The 18831-nt window shown below is 41.8% G+C and overlaps 1 protein-coding gene across 1 annotated transcript in view; it reads right to left on the reverse strand.

Moving 5' to 3' along the window:
* gpr4 (G protein-coupled receptor 4) overlaps positions 1-16469 on the reverse strand; it is a 50987-nt gene extending 34518 nt beyond the window's left edge. Inside the window, exon 1 of the mRNA XM_085795766.1 lies at positions 16277-16469. The gene's annotated coding sequence lies outside the window, so the exon portion shown is untranslated. The remainder of the gene's footprint in view (positions 1-16276) is intronic.
* Between the last annotated feature and the right edge of the window lie 2362 nt (positions 16470-18831).

The following is an 18831-nucleotide window of genomic DNA, read 5'->3' on the forward strand; positions in this document are numbered from 1 at the left end:
TCTGAAACAACCTGCTGACTTATAGAGCCTGCAGGCTCTATAAGTCAGCTCAGTCAGCAGGTTTATAGCAAGTTTTTTATTCTCCATGGAGAATACTTGTAGCATTGCTATAAAGCCTGTGGTCACAATCGCAGCTCTTGTTCTTTGTGTGTTTCTCTATTGTGTTTTTTGTGGTTTGAAGTCAGAAGTTCCCAAAAAAGGAATACTGAACTGAACATGTACATGTACAGCACTCAGATAAATGTACTTCACTACCGTAGTGTCTACCCCTGAAGATGACCTCAAAAGCTTCATGCACCATCATGACTGATAGATATCCGCTACACAATATCTACATTGGAAATACCTGATAGAAAAAGCAAGTCGTGTCAAGTCGAAGGTAAAAAAAAAAGAGCAGCTTTGAAGGATAAAGCATGTTTACGCTTGTGGCAAGGTGAAGAGGGCCCTGGCGGGCTTCGAACCCCAGACTCCCGGGTAAGAGTCATGCGCACTAACCACTTAGTAGCCAGGGCGCATGATCAACTGGAGGCATAGTGACAGGACCCTCAACTGTCACACGCTGTCACGCACTTTATCTTGATCTCCTACTTCTAACAGCAGAAAGTGCTCTGCTGATTATTATGTTTTAGAAATTATAACTGTTTCCAAATCATACATGTTGGGCTCTAGTTTCGTGGCGCAGCCCGCGCAGTGCAAGTTTTGTGCAGCAAGACACGGCGCACCAGTTTGGCAGTTTGGTAGACCCAGGTGCGCCGAGATGGTTGTGGCGGCACAGCAGGGGGAGGTGACAACAGATTCAGCTTGGCACAGTGACAGTTTCGTGCCAAAAGGCAGCCCATGCAGTGGTAGTTTGGCTGACTGGCGTGCAGTGCGCACACGTCACCAAAACCTCACAGGCAGGTTTCCACAATTTCAGGCATATTTCAATGCAATAAATAACCACAACAACCACTATTCAATGCAACTATCTGAATCAGCACATAAATGTATAACTATATTGACTGTCCCGTCACAACAGGAGTACAAAACTTGCAAAGTGCCCCTGGACACACCCCGTTGGTGCGGCGCACCTGCGCTGCAACTTGCCTACGAAACTAGTGCCCGTTATGTGACCACTCCTCATCAGAATTTGTCTCCAACAACATGGGTTTTCTTCCTGTGTTTTGACCCTTCTTAAGTCAGGTTTGCAATCCTGTTACTGCCTGAGAGACGAACTGTGCAGTTGAGGTTGTAGACAAGAAGTCTTTGTCATAAATTTCATCATGTTTTGTCATAATTTTTTAATGATAATAATCTAGATTGTTTTATTGTCCAACACTCCACAACTCTGACTGACAGTATGATCACTACAACTGTGCTATACTACACTACATCTGACTGTCTCACTACACTCATCAAGTTTGTTCTTAGCACAAAGACGTAAAACAACAGGCATGCATTGGGACAAAAGCAGCGAAACAAAGAAAACAGAAACACTGAAGAGGGAAGACAGAGATAATCCAGGATGCAGGGCAGACACACAAAGAGAAAGTCAGGGCTGCAGGTATTTAATCCTGACTGTTCATTACATGCTTGGGTGGCCATGCAGCCGTCCATGTCGCAGAGCCCTTGTAGGCTCAACCTGACACCCTGCAGGGAAAATTAATGACTTCAATAAAAGTGTAACATTTTCCTGTGACGTTTCCCGCATCGAGCTTTATTGGACAAATCTTAATTTGGCTCTGATCGGATCACCACAGCTTGTTACTGTACGTCTGGAAAGAAATGAATGAGGCACTGTGTATGTGTGTATGTGTGTGTGTGTGTGTACCAATGACTTACTTCTTTCCTTTCTGCAGCAGCCAATACACAGGCCATGATGTATGATATTTGTGTCATTTTAGCTGAGCACCTGTGTTGTCGTAGTCTGCCCCAAAGGCCAGTGGATGTCAGGACAAGCCTTGACGTTTTTTCCACAGGGAGACTTTTGTCCACTTGATCAGATTTTAAGTGTCAACAACTGACGATTTATAATATATTAGCTTTCTATACTAAAATGTCTACAAATGACCTCCAACCCAGATAAATCTGTGATTTTATCCCCTTAAACCCCACTGGCCTGCCATTGATTCACGTTAATGCCTGTCAATGGCCTCATATCCCGTTTTTGTTATGGTAGTTCAAAAATTGAGTTTTTCCATTTTAAAACACATTTTTATGCACCTTTTACATCTTAGTTGTATTCACAAAAGCAAAGGTCCAGTCTCATGATCACCACACAGCTGGACACTGAATGAAGTGATACTAAAGGAAGCCAGACTGAGATATTGCTGACACCAGTGGTGACGAACACAACTCCCGTGATCCTGCAGTTCACAACATCACCAAACATATTAAACATGTTAGTCGCTCTGTGGTACAGTCACAGTATTTCTATTCACATTCGCTCCACTCAGTTAATATTTCTCTCTTGTAGGATCAAACCACTCTGTGTACAAACTGCTGTGTCAGAGCAACACAGCGGTTTGTACACAGAGTCCTCAGCTTCTCATGGCACCTCAGACAGATGATATTCCAGTGGAGGTTTGGATGTGGAGGTGTCAGCAGTTTTAATGACAGGCTGCAGAAAACCTCTACTCATTTCTGAGGCACAGCCTACCAGACTGATCCCACCAGGGCTCTCTCTCTCTCTCTCTCTCTGTGTTTATATACAGAATGGGACCATGCATATGATTGAATTTCTCTTGAGTGGTGGCTATGTGTGGATGTGTGTAGATGGGTGAGGGTGGGTGAAACTACAAGTGTTGACATATAGGAGGGAACTACAGTGGCCACCTAACACAACACACATACACACACAGCAGTAATGTACACACTCCATGAGCACACTGTTGTGATGTTATGGTTATACAAACTACTTCTTCAGCACTTTATGAGATTGCACAATCTCTTTTATCTCTCTGCTATTTCATATTTTACCATATAAGGGATGCATTCATGTTTATACTGTTATCATAAAACTTTAAATTGGGCTGAATGCCTCATTTAAACCACCACTGTGAGGCCCTGAATTATTCATGTCACGAAGATATTAATCTATTAACACAGTCCCACTCTGAACACTCATAAACCCATATCATTAAGTTCTAGAGTGAAGACTTGGCGGTTGACAGTTAGGTGTACATTAGGGGTATGTTAATGTGTAGATTTAGGGACAGGCAAGTAGTGGTTAGAGTTGGGTTAAGTTTTTAGGAAATTACTCAAAGTTCTCCTTGTGAGTGATGGGAACATGGCTTTGTGCGTGCGCGTGTGTGTGCACGTACTTGTGTGTTTTTGGCAGCACCACTCTCTTACCAGGATGTGGCTGCTTCCTGTGCCACTTCCTGTTCTGTGTCTTCTCATCTGATTGGTCAGTTCTATTCTGGTTATTGGCGTTGAGTGAGGTGTGGGCATGGCACCTCACTCGTTTAAGGTGGGGACATAGATGTTTGGGGACATAGACGTTTAAGGTGGGGACCAAGGGGGCAGTTGTCGGTCTGAGAAGTGAAGCTCACTTCCGCGTTCAAAAAACTGCAATCCCCTGGGCTGTCGCTGGGGGCTGGCTCCAGAAGGGAGCAACTCCAATTGAGCCCCATGTTAAAATAGCCGACTTTACAGCTTAAAAAAACATATTTACAGCCTGGTACATTTTATTTTTTTGGTCTCAACCGATAGTTTCTACCCCCGCACACACTTTGAGGGGGGTGAAGTTTTTTTTAAACTCTACCGTTTTACTGTTATTAGGTTAAAACTCTGGCCAATTAGGGCGCGGATACGTTGAGTGACAGGTCCGGAGACCGCTGCTTCGAGGCCAGTGGGCGGGTTCTCGGCCGGCCAACCGCCGCACCTCTCCAAATATGGCAAGTAAAATCCAAGATGGCGCAGTTCAAACCCCCATAGTAGCAGCACAAAACAGACTCCCCCAAACCAATGGGTGACGTCACGGGTGCTACGTCCATTATTTTTACAGTCTATGGTGGGGACATAGATAAAAGAGATATTAATTATATGTATATGTAGCCCTTGCTAAAGTAATGGGTGTATTTGCATTTTGTTAACAATATAATGTACAGATTCATAATTCATGTGAAGTTTATTGTGTATTGATGTGTTTAAAAATGCATAAATATGGTTAAAATACAAAGGTTAAAAAAGTTAAAAATCTACAAGGAGTATGTGTTAAAAATATAAGTTCATGTCATCTCATGTCGTGTCCTAAAAGAAAAAAGAATAAGTTCATCTGAAACAGTGTTTAAGTGTAATTACGTTATTTACACAATATTATTTGTTTTAAGAGGTGTCGATTACAAAAGTCTTTGCTGTGATTGGCTTGTGCAGAGCTCAGGAGACTCCGGCCAATCGCGTGAGCAGTCTGACGTGAGGGGGTGGGACTTAGACTGTGTGGTGGTTCCGGGAAAAAAGCAGGTGGAAGAAGAGAAAAAAAAAGGAAAAGAGGGAGAGACACGAGTTAGCCCAACCGTGTTGAAGTTCTGAGACTTTTTAGAGGCTGAAAGTTCTTGTTTTAAGGTGAACGGACTGTTACCGGATAATATAGACTTTTGTGCCCTGTCGAGAGGATCTGCGCCCTCCGGTGTGGACGAGAGCTGTCGGACGGAATCGTTAACGAGCGGACTGTGAGTTTCGGCTGCGCCTGCCGGCGAGCCGCCATTCCCCCCTCATCCCCCGTTTCCCCACGGACTGTCGGGAGCGCATGGACTGTTGTCGGGAGCCGTGAGTAACTGTTGATTTGCACGTGCCTTTTATTTTGCTTTCAGAGAGCGAAGCGGCCAGTGTGTTTTGGGCCTCAACGCACACGAGCAACGAAACAGGCCTGCAACGGGGTTTTGGGGTAGCTTTTCCCAGACTGTTGTGGACTGTGGTGTGTGCGTGTGAAAGTGTGTGTGTGGGTTCATTGCATTATTCGCTCGCTTTATGTTTCATGATATTTGGTGTGAATAACCAGTGATTGCCAGTATTTAAAGTGATCAAAACGGGTATCATTTCTGTTGAACATTAATTTTATTGTCACTGAACCCAAGTGATTATTTCATATTTTTTATTTTTCTATTTTGAACTAAAAAATCCTCTAACTAAAAAAGTATTTACATTTAAAGTGATATTGTGTGTGATTTTCATTTAGCCTACTCAATTCTTATTTTATTTATTAAGCATAACAAAAAGGGGAATATCATAAGTTTAACCCAGGCCCCGCCCCATAGGTACATGAGACGGGTGTTACATATATTTATTTTGAATAATTGAAATTAGATTGCCATTTGTCTTATAGCATTTAGAAATGCAGAATTCGTCTCTCGAATAAGTGGAAGATTTTAATGTGAAAGAAACAAGCTCTTGTCATCTGCATAAAAAGAAAAAAAAACAGTGTCCACAGATGAGAGTGATAAACTCAAATACTACTGTTTTTGATAAGACAAGATGATCAAACACTGTTGAAAAGCGAGGTTCTAACTTCATTGATCTAGCCGATGAAGAGGTAAATGTATGGAGGAAATTCCAGGCAAGTGAATTGGTTAGTCATGTTTAAAAGCACTTTTAGACATTTGATGGCCAGAGTTGTACAACTTATTTGTGCATTGAGTCACATGATCCCGGACACTAAAACAATTTCAGGTTCAAACTGTCATCCCTGCAGAATAGACAAGGCTTCTGTGGACTGGATCACCTCTCAGTATGAGTATATTTTGAATTACATATTAAACAAACAGCCTTCTCCGTAAGCTTGGCTGAGGCAATAGTTGGCGGTTATACAGGCTTAGAGAAGCAGGGTTAAAGCATGAGTGCTCATAAATCTGCCTGCTGCCATATTGGAAAATGCAAAGCACAGTAAATTAAAACTAACTTGTGTGCGACATTCATGCAGAACATGGAGAAAATGTTGCCATGTTGGAGGAATAACAACTAAAAGGGCAATGTAATATTTCATTCTTCATCACTTTTTCCCTTGTTGTCATTCAACCTTTCACTATACCACTTCTGTGCTGGCGACAGTGGGTGGTATCTGAAAGTCATCATCTGCTGCCAGAAAATGCCAAGGAATGATCGCTTATAGGTTCATTTTTGCTGATCAGTCAGTCAGTGTGCACCATGTGAACAGGTGGCTGCACCTGCAAGAGCAGTAACCTCATGTAGTTATGATACAGAGTAAAGAGAGCAACATGCTGGGTTTTTTCTCACTGTATTACATGCATGAATCATCCTGTGAATCTCTCATGCTTATACCAGGAATATACTGCCTGTATTGCAGTTCAAATGCTACTGGAATGTAATATATATTTTCCTTGTAAATTTCTTCTGTTTTTTGAGTTTTGTTTTTTTTTGGAAACATTATGACAGTGCTGTACAATTGCTGAGAAGGTAAGAAAACTTTTTTTTCATGTACAGCCTACACACTGAAACCATAGTGAAGGATGTTGATTTTACATAATGCCAGAACAGGAACGGTGAACACCCACCACCCATAGAAACTATAGAGAGGAGGCACCTAAACGGAAATACAAAGTTAATGTGGTCATGCTGAAACATGGCACAGACACAAACTTGGCAAAGGCTTTCTTGAAATTGTCGTGAAAATAAAGAAGCGCCAGTATCTGTTAACCTATAGCCGTAACTCTCTTCTTGTGGTCATGCTACCACCACACACTAACTGTGTATGAGTCAATATGCTATATAAGTTTTAAGAGATCAGGCCCCTGCCCTTTTTGTGAGGCCCACCCTTTTCCAAAAACAATTTGGATAAAGGGCAAGACAGCATAACTAAATCCTGTCCTTCAAAGCAGTCTGTTGCTCCAACAGTCAAATAAACCAAATAATCCATATAATTTTGTCCATCATCGCTACTGGTCAACAAAACACTATAATTTATGATGAGAGTTTTACAGCAGAGTCTTCTACAACTGTTAAACCTTATGGAGTATCACCTGAAATACAAGCAAAACAAGTCTCTTCTACTTTACTTCAGATAAATCATCATTTGCAACAACAACAACAGGATGCAGGTTCCAGTAAAGGATGTGTTATTTTTGCCTACTCTCTTGGATCAGATATCAGTGTTTACCTCATTGTTTACTTGTATGAATTTCTTTGAAAAAGAGATGGTAACTACCTGAAGAACAAGGCAATGGCATGTGATAGGAGCAATCCTGAATTACACTGTTCCATGAGAGAGAAAATAGTTAGCAATTAAATTTCAAGTAGAGTTTTCCACAGTAGCACCTATGGGTGCCTCAGCGATACTGACCAATCGGGTGCATGTGTAACAGAGTTTGGCTGTTGACTCCACTTGTCACATTGACAGCCAATCACATTGCAATCACATTGCTCTCCTCAGCATATAAGTATGGGCTGTGATGAATGGACTGACATTATAGGCTACATACAGTATTAACATCCCAATCACATCACTTTTAGCAACACTTGACCTTTGTTTTGTCTTGTGCCGCCTGTTGCATTAAACAATATCTCTGTAGTCCTTCAACTACACAAACTTAAAATATAGATTCTAATCAATATCTCATATCAATAAAATAGCCATGTGAAAGTTATCACATTATCATTTAACCCTACTGTATAGCTCCCCCTCTTTCAACTCATTTTGTTTTTGGGACCCTTCACTAATTAGATGAATTATGTTCATTTTGTCTTCTCAATATATTAGTTATATTTTTCTTGTGTTCAGACAATGAAATCAAGAATGATGTTACCTGCTTGACAGTTTCGACTGTAACTCCAGTCTTCCTCAGAAGCATCATCCGACGTGCTGTGACACGTCAGCAGCACGTCGGAAGCAGGTAACATCATTCTTGATTTCATTGTCTGAACACAAGAAAAATATAACTAATTTAGTAGGGACGGGAGAAAAAATCGATTCACATAAATATCGCGATATCCTTTTTGACAATTTTTAAATCGATTTTTTTTTCAAAAATAAATATTTTTTCTTTTTTATTTATTTTTTTTAATTTTAATTTATTTTTTTAATTTTTAATTTTAAATATTGTGCAATGTGCATTTGTTAGCCTTTTTTACATACAGAGAGTACAGGTTTTGAAAATGGTTTAAGTTGACTTTATAATGGAGTATGTAAATTTATAGTCTCCTACAGTATTTGTGTGCAGATAAATATTTAATATGCAGACTAAAAATCGAGAAAATCGGCAATATCGTAGAATCGCAATTTAAATCGAATCGCCATCCAAAACATCGTAGAAGAATCGAATCGGGAGAAAAGCATATCGTCCCAGCCCTGTAATTTAGTTCACTAACCACATTTAAAGCTACCGCAGCTTTCCCCAGACAAGCTCAGATAAACACACTATACATCACCTACACAAAAAGCTAGCAACTGGTTGGTGAAAATAGTGGGTCGTACAGCTATAAATATATGTACATCATATGTATCAGTTTATATCTTGTTTCTTCAGAAATGTGATTTCCCCCCCCACTGGGATCATTAAATATTCATCTGTTCATCTTCAATAGTCCATTACTGAAACAGTCGATAACTGCAGACCTGATGAGAGACTGTGGGGAGACACAAAGACACTGAGGCACATCTCCTGTCTCTCTCAACTGACGCTGTAAACAACATTATGACACCATCAGGCTGTCCATTTCAGGTTTCATTCAGATTAACTGTGAGTATCTTTAATTTCTTACTCAACAACCTGAATGTATCATTTCAACTTTTGTAGTAAAGTTGTAAAGTACTTCTACCAGGATGAGAAAGAACAACACCTCTCCAGGAGATTTACACAGTCGGTACGAGGGCCAGCAGCATTAGATCACATTTAAAATCAACTATAGAGAAAAAACAATATTCAAGATGTAATGACAGAGTGCAACAAACTGTTTGCCAAATATCCTAGCAGGGAGCGCCCTTAAAATATACCGTTATTAGTTTGACATTTGCATGTCCTATTGAGCTGTTAGCAAAGTAAGCCTGTAAATATAATAGAGGACGTTAACATGTGAAATCCTGCTTACCTAACAATCATGACAACAAACCTCTGAAAACGTGCCTGGAAGTATTTTTGGATTGTCACAGCAAACGGCAAATAAACCAAAGACAAAACTGTTTGGCAGCTTTGGTTGCTAGTAATAACACACTATGTACGTCGGTTTGAATTTGTCTGTGGTTGATTTTTTTATTTTTTAAACTGACAGCCCTGATCAAGACAACCACGGAGTAAGTCTGTGCTCACACAGACAGAGAAACCCGGATTAGTCACCGCTGAAAGTGTTTTGCTTTTGGATTCAAACCAGCAGCTGGAAGAGATAAACGGAGAAAGAAAAAGACTGAAAATAGAAAGACTGTTCAAAATCAAAGTCAGTATTTCACAGAAAAAGTGTCAGTAGACAGTGAACACAGTTGCACAGAGCCCACACAATCTGGACCAAAGAGGAAGATAAAAACCACCAACCAGAGTAAACTTCATGGGTTTTCAGCCCATTGGAAATGTCAAGAGATAAGAGGAACGGAAAGAGATAGAGAGATAATGTGAGAGATGGAAAAGGGGAGAGCGAAATGGACACTGAGAAGACAGGGTCATTTTAGTGACAAAAAGAGAGAGAAGAAAAGACAGAGAAAAGGAAGATGGAAAAGGAGATCTGGATCCCTCCCCTTTTGTTTAAGTCTCCCTCACAGCGAGCTGTTTCTTTTTTAGGTGCTGGACACCAGGAAGATTAGTTGTCACCAAGGCGTCAACTAATGGGGATCCATATCTGTTGTTTGCCCCCTTGTTGTTTTTATTTTATTGTTTTTATTGTTTTACTCCATTTATTCTATTTGTTTTATTGTCAATACTGATGATTATGGTTTTATGCCTTTAACCTGACTGTTTTATCTCACTCTGCAAAGCAGATCAGGTTTTTGTGGTTTTATGTTTTTCTAAATGTTTGTGATGACAGTGTTATTTTTACTTGATCTGTAAAGCACTTTGTAACTGTGTTTTGAAAGGTGCTATACAAATAAAGTTTATTATTATTATTATTATATTAAACAATAAACAGTTTCATCGACACCTAGAGACGTGCTCCGCTGCATCACAGAGGCTCACACTGAAATGATGGAGGAAGGCCTTCACAGTTTGTTGATGCAAGAATCCATCTTTCCATGTTAAGAAACACACCAACAAACTGTAGTCTGGCTGCTTCTTGTAAGTGTGGAGGAGAAGAAGAATTTTGATTGAGAAGAGGAAACCCTCATGCTGAACTCAGTTTCATTCCCTCTGACTTTGTACACAGCTATGGCACAACTATTTCTCCCTGAACCAAACCACACCCACTGGCTACACCTATATCGACCTATATCGGTGGGGGCGTTGCTGCCATTTTCAGGAAAAACTTACCCAGCATGTTAACTTCCCCACCCACTTCACACCAAGTTTGATGTGATGCTATTGATTGACCAGGGCTTCAAGATTTATCACTTTGGTCCTCAGTGAAATCAGAAAAAACTGGGGTCTGTGTGTGATTGAATAAATCAGCTAAAAACAACACATTGATCTCTGAAATAGTAAAATTCTTTTTTTTGAAACTTTCTTCCATTAATTGTAGTTTCTGACCTAAAAATCTAACGCTCTAACGACTTGTTAATTCCCCACCAGTATGAATGAAGTAATGGAGCAGTAAAACGCTTCTGCAAACTTGCAGGAGTTCACAGGAAAGTTAGTAGTGAACTGGTGTCTCTGATTAACTGAAGCTGATTTTCAGGAAGACAAATAATTGCCTTATCGCCTTGACAACAAAGAGAGGTTGGCCAGGAGGTGTTGCTGCTGATGCAGATGAGCTCTCGATTCTGGGAAAACAAAAGCACAGTCGCCTACGATAAAACACACCGTCACAAAAACACCTCTCTGCTTAGAGACCTCCAGTTCAACGTGTAACTGTGTGTGTGTGTGTGTGTGTGTGTGTGTGTGTGTGTGTGTGTGACTCAAACCACTGTCACCCTCACTGGCTCATGAGTCATCCATTTCATTGAAAGACCACAATCGTGACACCTCGCAGCATCTCCAGAACAATTCTCCAATTAGACTGTGCCGTGTGGCTGCAGGCGCTCCTCACTCTGAACTGGAGACAAACAATCTATTTGTCCATTCACCACCTCGAGTGTGCATGTGTTTTGATTTGGCCTGTTGGTTAACTTGCCAATTAAATGTTGATAGCCTCCCTGGTAGATTTATTAGTCTAACCCTCAACACTAACGTTATGACATCCATTGCTGTACAGATATAGTTGCTTGAGCTTGCTTTGTCTGTTTGGTTTGATATGAACAGTCTAACAATGCCATGTACTGTACATGTCCATGTGTTGATGGAGACCAAACAGAGCTAAAGCCATCAGTCTATCAGATAGATGAACACACCATTCAAAATCAACTGCAGTGTTGCTCTGTGTCTCCTTTAATTAGGTGTGGGGGTGTGGGGAGGATATCAACTCACAATCTAAATCGTAATCTTAAACATCTTCCAGTTTCCACTCTGAGTTGTAGAGTTGCTGATGAGTTTCTGCTTGTTAGTACTCTTTGCAGACTCTGTTACTGAACTGTGCCACAACCAGTTGTAGGCTACTTCATGCTTTTAAATCTATGTACACAGATCGGCCGTAATATTAAAACAGGTGACTGGTTTTAATGTTGTGACTCATCTGTGCAGTAGCATAAGTTAATAACAACAGGCGCCAGTGCAGGCTATTATGATGGGCCCTCAGGCTCTATAGTTATAATAAAGCACACACAAACACTTAGATGTGCACACAAAAGTATGGTACAGTACTACAGGTCAACAGTTTGGACACACCTTCTCATTCAATGGTTTTTCTTTATTTGTGTTACTTTCTACATCGTAGATGTATACATAAGACATCAAAACTATGAAGGAAGGAACTCATATGGAACTATCCAGCGAAAACAAAAGTGTTATCTGTCACCTGACCCATTGAGATGGTTTGGCATGAGTTTGACGGCAGAGTGAAGGCAAAACAGCCAACAAGTGCTCGGCACCTCTGGGAACTCCTTCAAGACTGTTGGAAAACCATTCCAGGTGACAGCCTCATGAAGCTGATCAGAGGATATCAAGAGTGTACAAAGTCATCACAGCAAAAGGTGGCTACTTCGAAAAATCTAAAATATTAAATATGTTCTGCTTTATTAAACACTTTTGTGTTTACTATAGTTCCATGAGTTGTTTTGATATCTCCAGTATAAATCTACAATGTAGAGGATAATGAAGATAAAGAAAAGCATGGAGAGAAAGTTTAAGTGGCACGTTCTCTGTCTATTGATCGCACAGCACCTGTATACAGTACGTACACGCACATACACCCACAACACACACAAACAACGCTGTCCATGGTGCTGTGACACTGAGTGACATCAGGAAAAGGATGGATGGAGAATATCCTGTTATTGTTATCTTATGCCAATTGAAGAATTAAATTTGTTTGGGTGTTTAAGCCCTTTTCTCCGGAGCTGAAAAAGACACAAATGAGATTATAAATCAATGAGGGGAAAACAAATAACATGATTTGACGATTAGTCGACTAAAGGCAAAATCTGATTAATCAGATTCGACTATTAAAAGTTTTAGTAGGGATCTCCTGCAACCAACAGCTGGTTAGAAACTGTTAATGGTACGATCTGTACCATGCATAAGATGAAGTACGTTCACCCCTCACATACGCTAACAAGAGCCGAATGCAACTTTACACTGACCTGGCTAGAAGCAGTGGACTCTGCACCTGCAGCCTGAAGACTTCCTGTGGCTGAAGTCTGTTGCCTCAGTAACAGCAAAAGGTTGTCTCTTGCCTCTCATGATGTCATGCATGTTAAGCACTGAGTAAGTAGCTAAGCGCTGATTGTGCAGCCATTTTCTGATGAGACCACTGGCTGATGATAAAGAGTGATTTCATGAGCAGCCAAGTTTCCACACATTGATTTCCTCATGCACACTCCAGCAGCTTGTTATTGCTAAGTTAGAGCTAAGGAGCTGTTGATCCTGCATTCAGCTTCCTCAACTCTTTGCAGAATGTGATGGAGTACAAAACTGTGCCTGTGTGTGTGTGTGTGTGTGTGGGTGCGTATGTGTAAAAAGGAGAAACACAGACAGGAACACAGAAGTCGAGTTTAACGGCAAACCACCCACTCGCTGCTAACAGACGATGCTGTTTGGAAGAATAAATCTCAGATAAAAATCGCAGTGTGCCTGAATCACTGTACACAAAATATAATTATTGTGATGATTCATAAACAAGTCACTTCATAAGTAAATATAGATTGTGCGTTGTATAAAGCATGGCCTAACAGCACAGCTTTGTAACGTTCACTGTTCAGATACACAACGTGCAAAAAAGACGCAACAGCACAGTCAGCTGTGACCTATACATTAACTTTATGATATACTTATACTTACTTATACTCTAAGTCAAGCAATCCAGAAAAGCTGCAAGCTCCCTGGTGGGAATCAACACAAGATCTGAAGCGAGGTAGATGACGCCAAACTCTCGTCTGAAACGTTCCTACCTGACATCAGTGTTATGTTACAGTATAATGTGATCATGTTGTGCAGTGGGTGTCGATCCTTCAGTCAGGTTAGCTGTTAGCATCGCTCTCTACCATTGTAGCCGTTCTGGCCCTTAATCACAGTGATTACTTAACCACAGAGGCTCTTAAGTGCTGCTTATCTGAACTCCTCTGGAGAGCAATTACACCATCACTGCTCTCTCCTTCACATCCACCCTCCTCCAAATCTCTTTTTTTATCCCCCAGTTCTCTCACCTCCATCTATTCGCTGTCTCCTGTCTGTAGCCAGTCTCTTGATGCCCTCCTTTCCTCTTATCCTCCTCTTCTCCTCTCCTCTGCCCTATTTTATTCTCAGCTCTGTCCTCCATTTCCATCCCTAGAGCCAGCCAGGTGCCTAGAAAATAGACCCCACTAAAAACTACTATTACTAACAATAGGAAAACAGATGAGTTGTGTCCTAAATGTCTGGTTTGGCCCATGTGCAGTACTGTGTGTTATTATTCAGTGTCTCGTGCTGAAAGGTCTCCCAGACTTCACCTAGATGAAGAGAGCAGCACTGTCTGATTGCTGAGGAAGACGGAGATCAAGGAGCAAGGAGGCGGTGTGTTTGTGTGTGTGTCTGTGTACTGTATGGCAGTGGTTACAGACATTGTGATTGGACAGCAATAGGGAACGGAGGTATTTGCATTCAGAGATCTTACACGGACTTGAACTGAGCAGGACGACAGGATTCAAGACTTACTAAGCTAGAACTGCATGCAGACAGAAGGTGTCAAAGTCCCCACTACCCAAAATGTGCATTTATCTGTTGCGTGTGTGTGGTTGGATTGGTTGGAGAGCAGTAAAAGGAGCTAACCACAGTCATCCTTCTGACTTGAAGGTCGGAGCAAAAACTACACATATTATCTTTCCTTTAGGTCAAAAATAGTTCAGTACAAGGGTTGGAGGAGGAGGAAGGGGAGGGTTGAGGGTGAGGAAGAGGGGGAAGAACAGAGTAGAGGACAGATCAAATAAAAGAAAGAGGACTACTAATTGACTTCTTCACAGTGGGTTGAAAGAGAGAGAGGGGAAGAGAAACCGAGTGCTGACAGAGACGAGAAGAAAAAAGAGATTCTACTGATTTTAATATTACAACTGTTGAGCTGAAAGCAGGAATTCTGGAGGAGGAACAGAGGATTCATTGTACTGACGGTTTACTAAAAAGGCCGTTAAGGTTGAATCATTTCCCTACAGATCTCCGTCTCTCTTCTAGTCTTTTATGCCCGCATATGAGCCATACAATACTGTATTTCTGTCAAAATAAAAGCTCCTTTTTTTTTTTTTTTACACTTTTTTACACACAGACTGCTGTTCTTAGGCCTTGTCTACTTCCATTGTGTGAGATTATCCTTCACAATGAACATGAATCTATCATTTGATTAGGATCGAATTCACTTTATCCTCCATGAAGTTGTATGGTTTTGCTTCCATGCCCTTTCCCACTGTTCCCCTCTGACGTCTGCATTACAGTAAGAAACAGAGGACTTTTATCAGGAAACAATACGTCAAAGACAAGACACTTTGTAAACTTCACTCTCATGTCCATTTAAAGCTGGTGCATGCGCAAAGAGCAGTGCATTCTCGACTGTGGTGCAAAATGCTGAGGTGGTGAAATTACTACTGATGAGCCTCATCCTGACTGTAACACTTCATTCATGTTTGTCATTGGTTTCTTCCAGTGAAACATCTGACCACAGCACCATTAAGCAGCAAAATTAGGAGCCAACAAATGATCAGTGCGCAGCTGCTAGAGCAAAACAACCTCAGCTAATTCTAGTTTGTTCTCTAGCTATCAGACGTGTGTTTGTTTTGGAGGAGTCTGACAGGTTGTGGTTTGCAAACCAAACCTTCCTCATAATTTACTGGCAGAGGTAAAAATCTAGGATCTGTAAACTACTTCAACGATGTTATGTCCACTGCACTGACAACACACAGTTGCAGCGGTTCAGTGACACGAGCAGCTGATTTACTCGTTCCCTCTCATGATTTATTAATCGTTTGTAGACAGACACACAAGTGGCCGCTGTACAGTAACTTCAATGCCGCCAGCTGAGCTCACTCTCCATCTACTAATGCAATTTGACTTGGTTTTGCAACAAGTTAATGGGAGCAAAAACCAGCCTGCTGGGCTAGGAGTGGAAATGATGTCAGATGTGGAGCACAAGCTGAGTTCAAAGTGAGGGGAAAGAGCAGAGGAGACGTTTATGTACAGCAAGTCTTGCAGTTTATTACAGTGAGCATTATGATCTGGCTGTGGAGTGTTTAATCTGAATCATAAACACTGAGGAAATGTGTGACTGTTATGAGATGTGAATAAGCTGACATACTGACCTAAAGATCTACGTAGCTGCCAGGGGAAATCCCACCAAAAACCAAGATAGATAGATAGATAGATAGATAGATAGATAGATAGATAGATAGATAGATAGATAGATAGATAGATAGATAGAAATTGAGACTAAATGAAGACTGTCCTCCACTAGCTACACCATGCTGCTGTGCATTTTCCAAGCTAATTGGTCTAAGAATGCAAGTTATCTCTGTGTAACAACTGAGCTCATTCATGCTTAAAACGCTGAACAATGGCTGTGTGTGGCAGGTGACAGTTTCACCCACACGTCCTCTGCTCTGTGTGTAAAGGAAGGAGTGAGAAAGAGTGTGAAGACTCAGCTCCGTACTCACGTTCAGGTTCCCGGACTCTCCCGGACCGTCACCTTCCACCACAGCGCCTATCCATCCAGAGAGGGAGCGTAAAGTCAGCCGGTGTCACTCGACCTCCGCGACAATACAAAAGCTTCAGTTCAGTCAGCTCACAGAGGTGATGGTAAGAGAGGCTCCAGAGCGCGAGACGGTGTGAGAGGAGCGACCGCAGCCGGCAGAGTGAGAGAGAGAGAGAGAGAGAGAGAGAGAGAGGCGGCACTCACCCAGACTGTTACGCCCCCTGTGTGTGTGTGTGTGTGTGTGTGTGTGTGTGTGTGTGTGTGTGTGTGTGTGTGTGTGTGTGTGTGCGTGCACTTGTGTAAATGTTGAAGGTTTGTGCACTGACAAATAAAAGTGCAATAACACATACAGTAATAAACTGTTTATTGAAAACGAATAAAGAGACACACACACACAAATGAACAGTAGAAAATCTCCTAACTCAGCCTATCTCATCCAAAATGACGAGGCTGTGCTGAAGCAGCTTCATCCATCCAGCAACAACTGGACATCATAATCATAATTAAGGAGCATGAGTAACACGTCTTTTAGACTGCATCAATCAAAGAGCTATCACAAATTACAAATGACCCAGATCGCCCCTCTACCCTACAGGACTCTGAGGTGGAGTCGGGCTCGGTTCAGTAAGAGCTTCGTCCCCTCTGTAATCTCTGCACTCAACAAACTCCCACTGTAACCTGTTGGACAGACCCCTCTCCCTATGTGTGTGATAATGTGTCTGGTGGGTTTTATGTTTTTGGTGGAGTACAGTACATGGTGTGTAGTATTGTGTGTCATGTGACAGAAAAAATCCCTTTGGTCCAATAAAGGCATCTATCTATCTATCATTATTACAAAAGGTTGAAATTGCAAACAGGGTAGACCAGCATCACACACTTTCTCTGATTGCAACACACAATCTACAGTGGCCCATGTTCGTGGCATGTGTTGACCTTCTGATTATCATTTTAAATAACATGGTGAATGTGAGAAACAAAGAAAAGTGATAGAGCAGAGCAGAATATCAGCACTGGCTGTTCCAGCAGTCAGTTATCTGGACAGCACATGAAGCTCTGTGGCGACAGTCCTCTTCCTGGCTCGTCTGGGAATCTGGAGGTGGAGGACGACGGTGTCGTTCCTGTGGAGAATCACAAACTGATGTGCATGTGTTATTCAGAATGAGCTCCATGTGTTTCGATTTTGATGTTTGCCCAAAGCTGAAGGAGGCTGGATTCCCTCTTGCTGCTGAGTCGTCTGTCTGTTCAACGACTTTTAAGTGTCATCACTGAGTTTTCCAGTCTATTCAGGCTTCAACAGAGTGAGTCCAGTCTGCTGCCTCAGTGCTGGATGTCCTCTCAGGAAATGTTGCTATTGTGACAGTGAGCGGCACAGTGTAATAAGCATGGTGCTGTGGGACAAAATTGTTGACAACTCTTGCAGTATTGCAAATATTGTTCACTGCCAGGGCCTCGGGGTTAGCCAGGGTGAGCCCCCTGAATTAATGTAAGTCAATACAGTGTTTGAGAGAGAGAGGGAAAGAGTGTGTGTGTGTGTATTGTCTAAACAACAGTTAAGTAAAAGCCAGCCTTGCTGGTATAAAACGTCTCCCAGCAGTGAACTCATTATGTTCCATTAGGACGCATTAAAACACCATCCAGCTCATTTACTCTGTGTTTTTGTGCAATCTGAGTAGCCACAGTGAACAGAGCAAACAGACTTTATTTCATTTTCGCTTATTCATGTGGCTCAGCCTGCTGCTTGATCTGTCCATACAGTCTATGATCTGTCCCCATAAACGTTTTAAAGATGCTACCAAGACTTTATGTGATGTTGTTGAATCAATGAATGAGTGGGGTTGTGTTAATCCACTACAACACAGTTATAAACACCACAGCAGCATCAGAGAACTAGTGACACAAGAAAAGAAAGTACTGTATACAGTCATTACTCTCATATCAAAGTACAAGAGACACAAATTATGTCACAGGGAAGTTTTAAAATATTAAAGACTTAGGCCCCAACCCCCATCCTCTGATTGTCATTAAAGGATCATAGGGCAGGATTTGTGAGAAAATACCGGAAAATACCCATGCGTTTTACGTTTTTTAAATAATAATGGGTGAGGAAGCGTTCAAAACCAAAAAGAACGAGCCCATCCGCGTATCTCTCCATTGCCCTGAACGGGGTCTGTGCTGCAAAATGCGCTGCAATTCAGGGGGTGAATTTCGCGCGTTGGCCGGCGGACCTGACGTCAGCGCGTCCACGACTGCCTTCGAATGGATCAATGGAATGGAGACATGAAGAGGGCAACCGCGGCAGAGCCGTTGATACAGTAACAGAGTGGCGACACTCCCTCTTATATCAATCGCTCTGAACCAGGGTGGATCCAAATTAGGCCTACTGTTACTGCCAGCAAACGACCCAGCACAACTGAAAGCCCTGTAAACCCCCCCCCGCCACTCTCTCTCCCCCTCCCTTCACACACGCACACAGCAGCAGGCAGGTCACTAACTTACACACCCTCTCCCTCATCACTA

This window comes from Trachurus japonicus, chromosome 13 (assembly GCF_045865225.1).
Source record: "Trachurus japonicus isolate A0001 chromosome 13, Traja_1.0".
Lineage (NCBI taxonomy): Eukaryota > Metazoa > Chordata > Actinopteri > Carangiformes > Carangidae > Trachurus > Trachurus japonicus.